Consider the following 15185-nt stretch of genomic DNA (forward strand, 5'->3'; position numbering starts at 1 on the left):
AGTAAAGCTCAACACACAAAAGCCACGCCTCTCAGGCGGGGCGTGGTATGCAAATAGGTAAGCCAAGTGTTCGCCCAGGAAAAGCAAGTCTGGACAAGCCCGGGCGAGTCCGGACAAGTGACCGCTCGCTGGTTGCGTCATCGGCCGGTGCAAGGTAATTGTGTCATGCTTCCAGTAACCGCGACAGTATAATATTTTTACTTCCTCTGGAAGCCGTTGCTTCTTCGGAAAGGCTATTATAACTATAAGCTATATTTATACACATAACCACTGCAGGAAAAACGCCTTGGGGAAGTGGGACATTATTCGTATTCATATTGTTTTGTAATAACATTAACAATATGTGATTATCATTAATTTTGTTATTAAAAGCGTCTTTGGAAAAACGTCACGATAACTCTTCTTTGGAAATATGCCACGATAAAGCTAATTTAACATTTATATACACCTCAACGTGCAACCCCATTGACAGCAATGGCGGGCAAACTTGCTCGGGGGGCGGGGGGAGAAAACCTCCTTGGGGAGGGGGGGGCAAATGAATGCGCTACAACCTTCATTGTGTAACCCTTCGTCATCCTGACAGGTTTTGTTGAGATTGGATAAGTAACGACAGAATGTATTGGCGACAAAAATTCATCACAGACACAAATGGCGTATTTTAGTATGATTACTTTATCCTCATCAGATTGGGATTTGAGATCAAAAGATGAATATGAGGTAAAAGTACAAAAGGTTCGCTTTTATTTATTGGTACTTCTGTAAATATATATGTTTTACCTTTGTAGAACAATAGCATTTTTTATGTTCTGTACGCCCATTTTGAGTAAGCATGCCGTCATTTTGAGTTCCGCACCCCCATTTTCAATAAGCATACCCCCATTTTGAGTAATCCTTTTCAGTACTACTTGTCATCACCGGGCCCCGTGCGGTTCCGGGCGATGACATCATGCAGTGAGCGCCTGGAGATGGAATAGCAAAGGAGCGGTGTACAACAAGTGAATAAATCAAAACAAAAAGTTTTGCACATTTCCACGCATTCCGAAATCCAGGAAGGCGGGAAACGTACCATTGCAGTGCAGGATTTGAGAAACCAGTCAAACTTGAATTGCGGAGCGTTGCGCACACACTGCAGCAGCTCGTCGTAGACGCTCTCCCGATCGAAACCCATCTTGAGCAGCATGCAGATGAGGAAACAATCCTCTTCTTCAGTGTAGTTCTTCCCCTTGATGGTACCATCGGCAATGTGCAGTTGGTGGAAGGGTGCCTTGTAGCGAGCAATCTGGCGACAGGCCAGAGTTTTGTTCGGATACAACATGCATTTTAAGGCCATTTTCCCTGCTAGAGTGGGGGTTAGCCTTGCAGTCCCCATGACAATCTTCTCCATTTTTCCCTATTTTCTGCATCTCTCCTTGTTAACCCCCATTGCCCGCATTTCTTCTTCCACCATCTTTAGCCAAGTCTTTCTCGATCTTCCCTGTCCTCTACTTCCTTCTACATTAACTTCCATCACTCTTCTCAACCAGTCACTTTCATCCTTCCTCAACACATGACCAAACAATCTCAACCTGTTCCTCTTCACAGCATCAATCACAGGCAATATTCCCATCATCTTTCGCAATTCATCATTTGTCTTCCTCTCTCTCAACGATACTCTGCACATCCATCGAACCATTCGCATTTCCACCCTTTCCAGCCTTCATTGCTGCTCTACGTTCATTACCCATGTCTCGCTCCCATAAATCATAACACTTCTCACACATGCAGCATACACCTTTCCCTTCAGCTTTAGCGACACTCTCCTCCTCATCAGCACGCCACTCAGTTCCCAAAACTTCTGCCATGCACATCTCACTCGAGCAACCGTTGCCGAGTCTGATCCACCTTCTCCATTCAGCATGTCTCCGAGGTAGCAAAATGTTTTCATACCTTCCAGCTTCACGCCGTCTCCAAGATCCAACTCAACATTTCCTCCATCTGCAGCTCCCTCTGTGCACACCTTACATTTGAATGTAGCTGCCACACTGGTAAATGACCCTCTCAGACCACTACATTTTTGATGAACCCACTCAGCGCACATTGTACATTGAATGGAGTTCACTCCGACACCCTTCCTGCACACAGCACACGGCCACTTCCCAGTTCTTTCCACCTCACCACATGCTTTACCACTTGCCATCACCTTCGTCTTTCCGATATTCACCTTCAGACGTTTTGTCTCCATACATTCCTTCCACTTGTTCGTCTTTTCCTTCAGTCCATCCATACTTTCCACAATCAACACCAGATCATCTGCATACAACAACTCCCACGGTAAACCCTCCTTTACGTTCTGAGCCAGCACCTCCATCACAGCTACAAATAGTAGTGGACTTAGTACCGACCCCTGATGCACTCCCACCTTCACCTCAAACTCACCACTGTTCCCGTCCTTCGTCCTTACAGCTGTGCGCGCTCTTTTGTACATTGCCATCACTACTCTGATCAACCATTCCTCCACTCCTAACTTCCTCAATGCCCATGTCAATACTTTGCGTGGAACCCTATCGAATGCTTTCTCCAGATCAACAAACCCAAAAAACAACTTCTTCCTCTTATCCATGTACTTCTCCTGCAACTGCCTCACAATGAAAAGCGCGTCTGTCGTTCCTCTTCCTGGCATTAATCCAAACTGCATTTCGTCGATCTTCACTTTCTTCCTTGTCCTCCTCTCCAACACCCTTTCCAATACCTTCATTCCATGCTCCAATAACTTTATCGTTCGGTACGAGCCACACTCCAGAGGGTCACCTTTCCCCTTGTGTAGAGGGACGAGGGTACTCAGTTCCCAATCCACTGGAATGCGGCCTTCTTTCACCACCAGATTACAGATCTCTGTCATTCTCTTCACACCCCAACTTCCTGCTGCCTTCAACATATCTCCCACAACTCCCGTCGGCCCTCTCGCTTTTCCACTCTTCATTGCTTTTATCGCTTCCTCAACTTCCTTCTCAGTTATCTTCTCTGCCGGTCCAAAAACTGGGTTACTCTCTATGTTGCCATCCCATTCATTCTCTGTATTCAACAGCATTTCCATATATCTTTTCCATCTTCCTTTAATTCCATCTGAACGATTTGTCCCACTTCATCCTTCAAGCAACTCACCCCCATTACATCACACCTCTCTTTCGCTATGTGCTTTGCAATCCTGAATACTGCTTTCTGACCCTCTTCCGAATCCAAGCGTTCTCCGAACATTTTCCTACATGCCTCCTGCGCCTTTGCTACCTCTTTCTTTGCAGCCTTCCTGGCTGCCTTATAACTTTCATGCTCTGCTGTTTCTGCTCCCGTACCCTTCGCCTTCTGCCACTCCTTGAACTTCTTCCTCTTCTCGTCAATCCTCTTTCCAACTTCAACATCCCACAACCATGTTTCCGAGTGCCTCGGTGGGCCTTTTGTCCATCCACATACCTCACCAACGGCTCCCAACAGACTAGCTTTCATTGACATCCAACCACTTTCAAGCTCAACCACATCATCCTCTACCCTACTCAGCATCTCTTTTAATTCCTCCCTTACTGTCACCTCTTTCAACCTCCACACCTTCATTCTCGGTTGGTACTTCACCCGCCGAGCTCTCCTCGCACCTTTCACCCTTATGTCGCAGACAACCAAGTGGTGCTGTGAAACAGCCTCCTCCCCCGGCATCACCTTTGTGTCCCGGAGGTGCCCCCTATCTCGCCTACGCACCATCAGGTAGTTAACGGTTGTCGTCGACCCACCTGACGTGTATGTAACAAGCTTATTATCCTCTTTCTGAAACTGAGTATTACAAATCAACAAATCAGCTCCATCAGCAAACTCCAAAATCCTTTCACCTTCTCCATTTCTCACACCATATCCGTAACGCCCATGAACTCCCTCAAAACCATCCATACTCCTTCCCACATGTCCATTCAGGTCTCCTCCCACCACAACTTCCTCATCTTTCACGTTTTCCATCAGCTTCTCTATTGCACACCAGAACTTGTCCTTCTCTTCATCGCTTCGACCAACCTGTGGAGCATATCCCGAGATGACGTTCACCAAGAGCTTTCCAATCATCATTTTCACCATCATCAACCTATCACTCACTCTAGTCACACTCACCACACTGTCTACAAACTCCTCAGAAAACAGGACACCAACACCATTCACGCCCTCCGGGCACCCTTGCCACACAAACTTGTATTTCTGTCCCTGCCTACCCTTCACCATTCTCACACCACTTCCCTTCCATCTCGTCTCTTGCACACAACATATGTCCATTCTTCTTCTGACCAATACTTCCACCACTTCTCCTGATCTCCCTGTCATTGTCCCTACATTCCATGTCCCAAACCTCAGAAACCGATCTCCACTTCGGGCTGCACCCTGCCCATATGTACTTGTAATTGTCATGGTTCTCTTTTTGAGGCAATGTTTTTATGGCCGGATGCCCTTCCTGACGCCAACCCTCTTAGTCGTCTCTTACGACACGCAGCGATACGGTGTACCTATTCTGACCAGGGTACACACTGGGAAACGTTTAAAACATGGAATTCGGGGGGGGGGGAGGGGCGGCGTCAGCATCACGGCTGCGGTTTCAACATATTCCAACAATATCCAAACAGAACCATGAAAACCATGAAAAACAATCCGGGAAAAGTCTCCAAGTGAGAACGTGGATTTGAGAAAGAAGGGGCAGAGGCGGAAGAAAAACGAGATTCAGGGGGCGGGGCATAAGCCGAGACGAGGAGGAGAGTGAACAAGCACGTGTCCGGGTGGAGAGAAAGAATAAATATAGAATTCTTTGTCTAGGGAGGTCAGGTGAGGGGGAGAAAACAAAATAAAAGAAACAAGCAATACAGCGAAGGAAATAACCCAAACCGACAAAACACCGACGGGGGGAGGGAAGCCCCAACTTAGGGAGGGAAGCCGCGCACGAGGTACTACCCAGAAAACGATTAATTACACACAAGTTTGCACGAACCACAAACCGACAGCAACTAGAAACACACAATAACACGTACACAGCAAAATAACCAGTGGAAATTTGACAAAGACAAGAATGGGAAAACACTCAAACTTCGATGCCGTGGAGAGCTCGAAGCACGCCTCACTCGCCCGAGGAACCGGCAGATGTTCGGATACATCCAATCAAATTGGCATGTGCATAATCAACGACAAACAGAAAACAGAACCATGACAACAAAGTACACAATCAGATTTTAGAATCTCGAAGAGAATGCACCAAGGGAAGAAAGAAAGATTAAAATGAGACGACACAAAACAGGATGTTTTAACCGTGGCAGTTCTTGTTGCGAGCGCCCCACACCTTCGCATCCAACGCTATCTTGATGCCGATGCGACGCTGGATCCGAGCCTCTCCACGCTCAATCTGGGAGATGATCTTCTCGATGTCCTGCAGCTCATTGGAGTGATCCCAGAACACCGCTATGATGAGAAATAAAAGTGAAGTTCCACAGATTAATGAGAGCAGCAATGTGGGTAAATATATTCAATACGGAGGTCAACGTAATGGGATTGTTGTGAAGAGCATTTGACTCGGAGAAAGATAACTGGAACATTTCATCAACTAGGGAGTTCATAGAACACCTTTCGCCATGTCGTCTTGAGAAAGAAGGACATGGGAAAGAGACCGATTTTTACCAAAGGAAAGAAACCGATCACTCCCTGCTGACAACAGACCGAGCTCACTTACATCAGTCTCTATAAATCTTTCAGCACATAATTTTCCATAATATTATGGCTCGTATAGAAAGACATAAAAACCTGAAAACATAACAGCATGGCTTTTTGAAAGCCCACTTTTGTGAGACACATCTTGTGAACACTGTGGAGGAGATGGGGTTTTTTTTGTATTACATAGCCAAGGCTGGTGTTTGAGCTAGTACTAGTATACTGAATAGACCAGGATACAACAGGACAAAAGGAACAGCAGAGAAAGGGGGAAAACACCAACAGCAGAGACAAAGGCCAAGACAGAGGGATAAAGACAAACAAGACAGAGGGAAAAAGACAAACAAGACAGAAGGAAAATTAGGGACAGGAGAGGATGCAAGGGGTGGACAAGGTGGATGCAGAAGGGAACTCTCATGAGGGAAAACTGGAAATTTGGAAGAAGGGGTTGGGTGGGGTGGAAGCTTAACGAGAGTAGTAGAGGTCATGGTTTTGGATTGGGATGATCTGACATGGTGGTGAACAGCTGTCTTGACGACCTGGAGGGAAGAATGAGATTGAAGAGGATATGGAAGTTGGTTGCACAGGTGGGAAATAAAAGAAACAAATGAGTGATGTGAACAGTGATCCTCGATTCAGGCAGTTTCACCAGAAGGGGAAGGTGGTGGACCATATGAACACCTGGGAGGGGTGGGGGGTGGTCGATGAGAAAGGAGGCAGAGGAAGACAGAGACCACCGACCAGTCTGTGATGGCAAAATGATAGGCCCATAAACTCAGCTTCATTGCAGGAGAGTCCAATAATCTTGAAGACCTTGGTTCACTGACGATTGCCTTTTGTACCGATCCATTCATGGGCAGGAATATCAAGTACAGTTGCAGAAATATCCAGACACATTGAGGGATTTGTCCCACAGATGGCAAATGACTTTCCACCTGTCAAAGTGCCACACAATGCATGCAACAAGATGCGGCCAACCTTGGGATTAAACATACTGCATGTTGAGGGTAAACTTTACATCTATTCAGCAGAGCCATTATCTTGGTGTCAACCTGTCAAGCAACATGACAGGTAATCATCATGTGAACCATGTTGTAAATGTTGCAAACAAAATCCTGGGATTCGGAAGGAGAAGCCTACCCAAATGGGAAGCAAACGTTGACATAGCTGCAAACAAGGCATTGGTACATCCCAAACCTGAGCCTACAGATTTGGGATCCTACCTTGAAAATAAACTGGATATATGTGCAGCATGGTTTGTCTCTAATGACTATGCCAGATATTCCAGTATTACGTCAATGTTGAGCTCCTTGAAGTGACCTTCAATGCAACATCGACGACGGCCAAGTAGGCTCATACTGTTCTTCAAGGCAGTACACCATGAAGTTACTATTGATATTCCACCATACGTCAACCAAGCAATCCGCTCCAGGAGGAAACACCAACTGCTTTGTGCCTCTCCAGTGTCGCACTTAAGGCATACCTTAATTGTTACATACCTAATACCACAAGAGACTGGAATAACCTCCCACCAGAAACAAAAACAAAAAAAAACACCTCGCAGCAATTTAAAATACAACTAAATTGATATATGTCGGAAAATTACATGCCCAGACCAGGAATCGAACCTAGGCTCTCGGAAAAACCATACCAGTGCTCTGCCATCTGGGCTATCTGGACGACCCTGACTGAGCATGCAATTTTCCCACACATATGATTTCACTCTTTCCGGAAATGCTTCCGGGGCACTCGCTGCCAACCATATGAGAACCAATGGCCTGAACACGGGGCAGCGAGCACTGAGCGTTCCACATAGTCTGTCAGTCTGTCCGTCCGTCACGCAAAGAACAGTTTTCCGGACTTTTTTTCTAAACTCTTAATGCTAATGATTTCAAACTTGGTACATGGTTTCCTCATGATAAGTTACAGATCAAGTTCGAACTTCACGACATTTAGATCATTTTTGACAAAGTTATGGCACTTTGAACTTTGGTAATTTCCCCAACAGTTTTCCGGACGACAGACTGCCGGTAGGGAACATGTATTTCAGCGCAATACTCAGAATGCTTGTTGTCTGTGTCCTTTATGACGTCTGTAAAAACAGGACATTTCCTGTTTGGAATGATTTTCAATTCTGTTTGACTGCCAGACAGACAAGAGTAAAAAAAAATTCTCACTCCTCTCTTCACATGCGCGATTGGGACGAATTCGGAGCAAAAGAACTGCGAAACCACAGATTAGTTTCCGATTCATGTTCAAAATAAAACATTCAATTGAAATAAGTAGTTCCTCGATCAATAAACTGACGTTTGTGGACAGACAGACGAAGGGGACCAATTACTTAACCTCGCTTTTCGAGTACGCGGGGTAAAAACAAAGACGACGGTCGGGTCGAATGAGAGTAGATCACAGTATAAAAAGAACAAGTTTGCGTCATGCAATGAGACATCCTTACTCGAATACTCGATGACCTCCTCTGGAGCTTTTCCTTCGACCTCCTGTGCGATGTTATCTATGTCGTCCCGGCCCCACTTCTCGTTCGCTTTTATGAACTGATTGAAGTCACGCTTGTTCCAGCTCGTGAAACCCTGTCAAGAAAAGGTGCCGTGTTTATGAAAATTTATTTCATTCCACTCATCATATTGAAAAGGTCAATGGAGCCTTCGCCAATTCCCTTCTGGTTTTGGATAAAGAAATCACACAAATTGACCCCATGCTTCCTCTTTGGTGGAAATCTGCGAAACAACAGGAAAGGATCATGAAAAAGGGAAACCTGCAAGAGGAGTTTCTCCTTTTCCTCCATCTCGTCCTCTGGTAACGGCTCAGCCGATTCGATCTTGCTCTGCTACTCCTTCTGAGCGTACGCCGAGTTTGGCAGATCCGAGTTCTGCAGAAACTTTGCAGGAAATCAAAAAAATAAAGAGAATGAACAAGAGTACTCCTGTAAACTGGTATGCAACAAAGGACACACATTCAACAATGTGAAATTTGGTTTAGTTCATAGATCAAAGGCACAAGGTTCACTTTGTATCCAATGGTCTTTCTGTAGTGGAGGATCTCCTTCTCCAGAATCTCTAACAGCCGAGGGGGGAAGAACTGGAAGTCCTGAATGTTTGGTTGTCTTGGGGGTCGTGGAGCCTGGGAGAACAAGAAACGACCTTAAATCTGTTTCATTAGCATTTAAAGATGTTTACGTTGAGGGAAGTTGTAACCTTTTGCATTCAAATTGTGAATTTGAGGGGTTTTAGGCAGAACCTAAAATTCGGCAAAAACCAATAATCATGCACGATTGATGAAACAAAGCACTAATCATACAACTGCTCCACAAAACATCTGACAAGACGTCATTTCCGCATTTCAAACCTTGGGGGCTTTCGGCTCAGTGACCCGCAGGGCATCTCGGAAGTAGGCATCGACGGCGTAGTTTGCTTTCCTTTCGCGCTTTGGAGGTTCGATCCACTCCGTCATGTTCGTCTACAAATATTTCACATTCAAATCCATCAATAATTCCACAGTTTTGTTTGAAAGTGTTCAGAGGAAAGGTCAGCCTGGCAAGAGGTGACCTCGTGATTATTACAGTCATGGCCAAACATATTGGCACCCATGCACTTTTTTCAAATAACACAATTTTCTCTAAAAATAAATTGAAATTGACAAAAGTATTTGGTCTCCACAATAATTTATTTCACTGTTAATATTACAGAACCTTTGTTTTTGATTCAGAACTTAATATATCCTTTTAAATCAGAAAAGAAAAATAAATGGCATTGACAAAATTATTGACACCCTAGACTTGATATTTCGGAGCACACACAGCCTTTGGACAAAATAACTGCAGTAAAGCGCTTCCTATAGCCATGAATGAGCTTCCAACACCTCTCTATTAGCAGTTTGGCCTACTTTTGTGCAAACTGCTCCAGTTCTCCCAGAATTGAAGGGTGCCTTATCCCAACTGCTGTTTTCAGATCTCCCCACAGGTGTTCAATGGGATTTAGACCTGGACTCATTGCTGGCCACTTCAGAACAGTCCAGCGTTTTGTCTTGAACCATTTCTGGGTGATTTTTTAAGTGTGTTTGGGGTCATTGTCCTGCTGCAAGACCCATGACCTTCGACGGAGACCTAGCTTTCTGACACTGGGTCGAACAATGCGCCGCTCCAAAATGCCATCGTTATCTCCTGATTTCATGATGCCATGCACACATTCAAGGCACCCAGTGCCAGAGGCAGCACAGCAACCCCAAAACATCACTGAACCTCCTCCATGTTTGGCTGCAGGGAAGATGTTCTTTTCTTTGAAGGCTTCAATTTGTTTTCTGTAAACATTGAGATGATGTGCTGCACCAAAAAGCTCTAATTTGGTCTCATCTGTCCACAGGACATTCTCCCAGAAAGATTTTGGCTTGTTCAGGTGTGTTTTGGAAAATTCTAGTCAGGCTTTCTTACGTCTCTCTCAGCAGTGGGGTCGTCCTGGATCTCCTACCATAGAACCCCCTTTCATTGAGTTGGCGACGCATGGTGCGAGTTGAAACTGTTGCACCTTGTGTCTGTAGGTCAGCTTGAATCTGTTTGGCAGTTGATTGAGGTGCTTTCTCCACCATCCGAACAATCCTTCGCTGCAATCTTCGATCAAGTTTTCTCTTGCGGCCACGTCACGTTCAGGGAGGTTGGTTACACTGCCATGGGACTTAAACTTCCTGATAACAATGCATTCGGTGGACACAGGAACATCAAGGTCTCTGGAGATGGAATTGTAGCCTTGAGATTGTCCATGTTTGCATCAATCTTGTGTCTGACCTCCACAGACAATTCTCTGGTTTTCTTTCTTTTCTCCATGCTCATTGCGGTACACACAGCAACACAAAACAGCAGAATGACTCCTTTTCTCCATTCAAACTGGTTGAATGAGTGATTTTTATATTGCAGGCGCCTGCAACTCACCACAGGTGAGTTCAATTCCAAAGTAAAGGAGAATCACCTGCTTGAAATCTAATTATTTCTAACAACTTCTGAAAGGTGCCAATAATATTGTTGCGGTTTTGTGTTTTTATAATAAAGGTTAATTTCCCCTCCTAGTTGGTACACTACAACATGTCGCCTCGTTTAAGCTGTTATTTCTTCGTAACTGTAAAGCGCAGTCCTTTCCTGTGTTAGTTTTGCGTTGAGTAGGATAATGAGAATTATGTCCCCTTACGATGCCTCGATGCTTTTTGTTTTGGCACGAAATGCCACGAGGCAGGCCTGAACAAGTCGACCAAGGCCGAAGGAAGGCGGAGGAGGAGCCAACGGTAAACGCGAGCCGCCAATCAGGGCTCCACGGGAGTGACTTACCACAGCGGCAAAAGGCGTGGTTTGGAACATTCGATTCGGGCCATGGCGGGGCAATATAACCCTGTGCCGAGAGCCCCCACCTCAGTTGGTGAGTCAGCAGATGAGTTGCGCAGCCCATGAGAAGAGTTCTGAATCGGATTTGTGAGAAGACGCACGTGAGATTGCGTTGTGTCGAGTCATATTGGAGGAACTGAATAACTCCGTGTACACGAACTTTGCCCTGCTCCCTGCGCAGTATTAATCGCGCTGTAAAGACGACCCGCGCCGGGCCACAGACGCGCGTATTTCCTTCTGCCTGCCTTTGCCGATATACGCGCCGCGAGGATTTTCTCGCCTGCCTGCTTTCGCCGAGATACGTGCTGTGACCGCCAGAGGGCCACACCGAGCTGTTCCTGGAGCGACCGAAGCAGGCGCGTTCGGCGCGCGAACATCCTTCCTCCATCTCCCTGTGTGTGAAAGTGGGCCCATTGTCTGGGTAATAAGTAAGACTGATTAAGACTGCCCTGTCTCTTCTTCTACCAATCATTGTAAATAGTGTAAATAAACCTGTTATTTCTTCTGATTCGACCGTCTTGTGTTTCCATCATTGGCTTGGCATGGTACGAATTAGATCGCTCTAATCGGGTTCAATAGCAAGGTAACAGCATGGGTCACGTGGTACGCCATACGCTCGGGTGTACTTAATTACGCGTGGTTCGTGCGAGACTCGATCCCCGCTCTCGCTGCGGCGTGGGTACTCAAGGTACGTGCAAAATTGTCCCGAGACCCTTTACCACGTCTGCCCGGAACTGGCGACTCAGTCTCGCGGTTTCGAAGACCCAAGGAAAAAAAGGGGCTTAATCTCCCCCTTTGTAAGGGAGCGGGCTTTGGAAAACCGCAACAATATTATCCGGGCCAGTTTAGGATTTCTGTGTGGAACAAGCGAAGATTTAGTAATTTTATCAGTTTTTTTTTGTTTTTTTCCACTGCAAGCCAAAGAAATACATATACTAGATGACCAAAAGTATGTGGCCACCCGAACAATGGAACATCTCATTCCAAAATCATGGGCATTAATGTGGAGTTGGTCCCCCCCCCCCCACTCCCCTCCTCCCTTTGTTGCAAAAACCGCCTCCACTCTTCTGGGAAGGCTTTCAACTGGATGTTGGAAAATTGCTAAGGGGATTTGCTTCCATTCAGCCACAACAGCATTAGTGAGGTCGGGCGATTAGGCCTGGCTTGCAGTCGGCGTTCCAATTCATCCCAAAGGTGTTTGATGGGGTTGAGTTCAGGGCTCTGTGCAGGTCAGTCAAGGTCTTCAACACCGATCTCGCCAAACCATTTCTGTATGGACCTCGCTTTGTTCATGGGGGTATTGTCATGCTGAAACAGGAAAGGGCCTTCCCCAAACTCTTGCCACAAAGTTGGAAGCACACAATCATCTAGAACGTCATTGTATGCTGAAGCGTTAAGATTTCCCTTCACTGGAACTAAGTGGCCTAGCCCAAAGCATGAAAGAGAGCCCCAAACCATTATTCCTCCCCCACCAAACTTTGCAGTTGGCACTATGCATTCGGGCAGGTAACGTTCTCCTGGCATCCGCCAAACCCAGATTCGTCCTTCGGACTGCCAGATGGTGAAGCGTGATTGATCACTCCAAAGAATGCGTTTCCACTGCTCCAGAATCCAATGGCGGCAAGTTTTACACCACTCCAGTCGACGCTTGGCATTGCGCATGGTGATCGTCGGCTCGTGTGCGGCTGCTCGGCCATGGAAACCCATTTCATGAAGCTCCGGACGAACAGTTGTTGTGCTGACGTTGCTTCCAGAGGCAGTTTGGAACTCGGTAGTGAGTGTTGCAACCGAGGAAAGACGATTTTTATGCGCTTCAGCACTCGGCGGTCCCATTCTGTGAGCTTGTGTGGCCTACCACTTTTCAGCTGAGCTGTTGTTGCTCCTCGACGTTTCCCCTTCTCAATAACCACACTTACAGTTGACAGGGGCAACTCCAGCAGGGCAGAAATATCTTTTAGAGGTATGTGTGCATAATGCTCATTATTTAAAATCGTTGATGTAATCGCAATGCTCATATCTCAATTCACAATGCTCATATCAATTCATAATCACAATGCTCATATCCTTCATATCCTTCATATCCTTCATATCCTCATATCCTCTCCTTGCTTCACCCTATATTAATATTTTCTCTCCACTCTTGTCTTTTACAGAAAGAGATTCAAAATCTGAAGACATCTGCTGTATTTGAATTGTGCTGGGAAGAAGCTGATGGCTTGTGCTGGGAAGAAGCTGAATATATACCTCAAGAAAAATGTTTTAATAATATAAGGATTTTTATGTTTTCACTATTATTTAATTATATTTGTTTTGACTAAAATTATTTAATTCTTAATTACAAAAAGGGAATAAAGGAAAAAAATAAAGGGAAGTGCGCCCCTACCAAAGACCCTCCACCCCCCTCATCCCGCCCCTCCCCTTGTGTGTGTGGTGAAGGTGGGGGTGGGATGAGGGTGTGGAGGGTCAAGGGTGAGGGCACACAGAGGGGTGGGGGATGATGGGTGTGGTCTGTGTGGGTGTGGTCTGTGTGGGCGTGGTCTGTGTGGGTGTGGTCTGTGTGGGCATGGTCTGTGTGGGTGTGGTCTGTGTGGGCGGGGTCTGTGTGGGCGTGGCTTATGATGATTATTTTTTATTACTAGTAATTAAATTAACTAATCTGGGTGGGGTGGATAAAAGTATGAATGGTTGTTGTTTAATGGCTTATCATCTTTGTTTTTTGTAATTCTTGTGAGTAAAATGAACCCAAGATTTCTTCCCCATTCATATCATATAATTTGTAGGTCCAAGGGACTGTATCCATTACATCAACGATTTTAAATAATTCATTAGTCCATTTTTTTGTATAACCTTTCTCAAAATGACTTTTCCATCTGTATATTCTTACAATATCAGCAACTTTGAACTTCGGTTTTCTTAAATTAATCTCCTTTTCATATTCTAATTTTGTAAATGATTCTGACGGTTTTAATTTTGTTGATGAATGAACGGTATTATTGTAATTATCTACAATATCCTGAATTAAATATACCCATTGTTGAGAACCGAGTTGTGTGAATTTTTTATATAATTTCTCTTTCAAAGTGCGATTAAAATGCTCAATAACAACTGCCTTTCCTTCATTAAAGGTGCTGTATTATTTAATACCTTCCCCCTTAAGAAATTTCATAAATATTTTGTTATAGAACTCTGTTCCCTCATCAGTCCATAACTTCTTTGGTTTCCTTTTGCTTTTACTAAATATGCCACTGAAAGCTAACATAAGAGTATCACCCCTTTTGTTTTTCAAAGGATCAACCCAAGCATATCTACTCCTCAAATCAATAACGGTTAAAGCATACCTGTATCCCCTATCATTATTCAATTCAATTAAATCGGCGGACCAGATGTGGTCGGTGTCTTTAGAATAAACCTTCCTTCTTTTAAACTTTGTGATTATAGGTTTGTGTAATTCATTAGCCAAAAGCTCCTCAGTCTTGATGACATCATTAGAGCCTAATAGTTTTTTGAGGGTGAATAACCAAGACCAAGTTTCAATTTGGCACTTATCATTTTTTTCACAATAAACCTATCAACTTTCTCTCTCAACGTAGGATTTCGTATCAAAGACAAATTATACAACATTTCTTTATCTGCTTCATGTTTTTCATCCAATGTAGTGGTATTCCCATAAGCAATATCATGCTTCATACACACTTCATCAACCCTATTTATAGGTTTAGACCAAGGTTTAGGATTGTCAGCCTCATCTAATCTTTTATCCAGGTTTGTTCCAGGACCACAGAAAGAACATCCAGGTAGATGTAGTTCCCCAGGAATTCCAGTTGTTGTAAATTTACTTGCTGACAGAAACTTTTGTGTGTCTCCTCCACTTTTAGGAGAGATTAATTGGCACTTTTTAGAGCCACACACTTGACATATTCCTTTTTGATAAACTCTATTATTTTTAGCTTTAACAGAAGAGATATTTTTAGATTTCGTTTTCTTTTTACATTTGAGACAATAACTCATATTTATTTATGAGAAAAGGTCCGACATAGTGCCAAAACCTTTTTTGGTTTTCAACATATACATTTCAATCTTTATTTTTAAAACATAAAGAATCCTT

General features: G+C 44.6%; 1 pseudogene; it reads right to left on the bottom strand.

Moving 5' to 3' along the window:
* Nucleotides 1-944: 944 nt before the first annotated feature.
* On the bottom strand, nt 945-12578 carry LOC144888470 (SWI/SNF-related matrix-associated actin-dependent regulator of chromatin subfamily A member 5-like; annotated as a pseudogene).
* Nucleotides 12579-15185: the final 2607 nt, after the last annotated feature.

This window comes from Myxine glutinosa, chromosome 12 (assembly GCF_964187855.1).
Source record: "Myxine glutinosa chromosome 12, kmMyxGlut1.1, whole genome shotgun sequence".
Lineage (NCBI taxonomy): Eukaryota > Metazoa > Chordata > Myxini > Myxiniformes > Myxinidae > Myxine > Myxine glutinosa.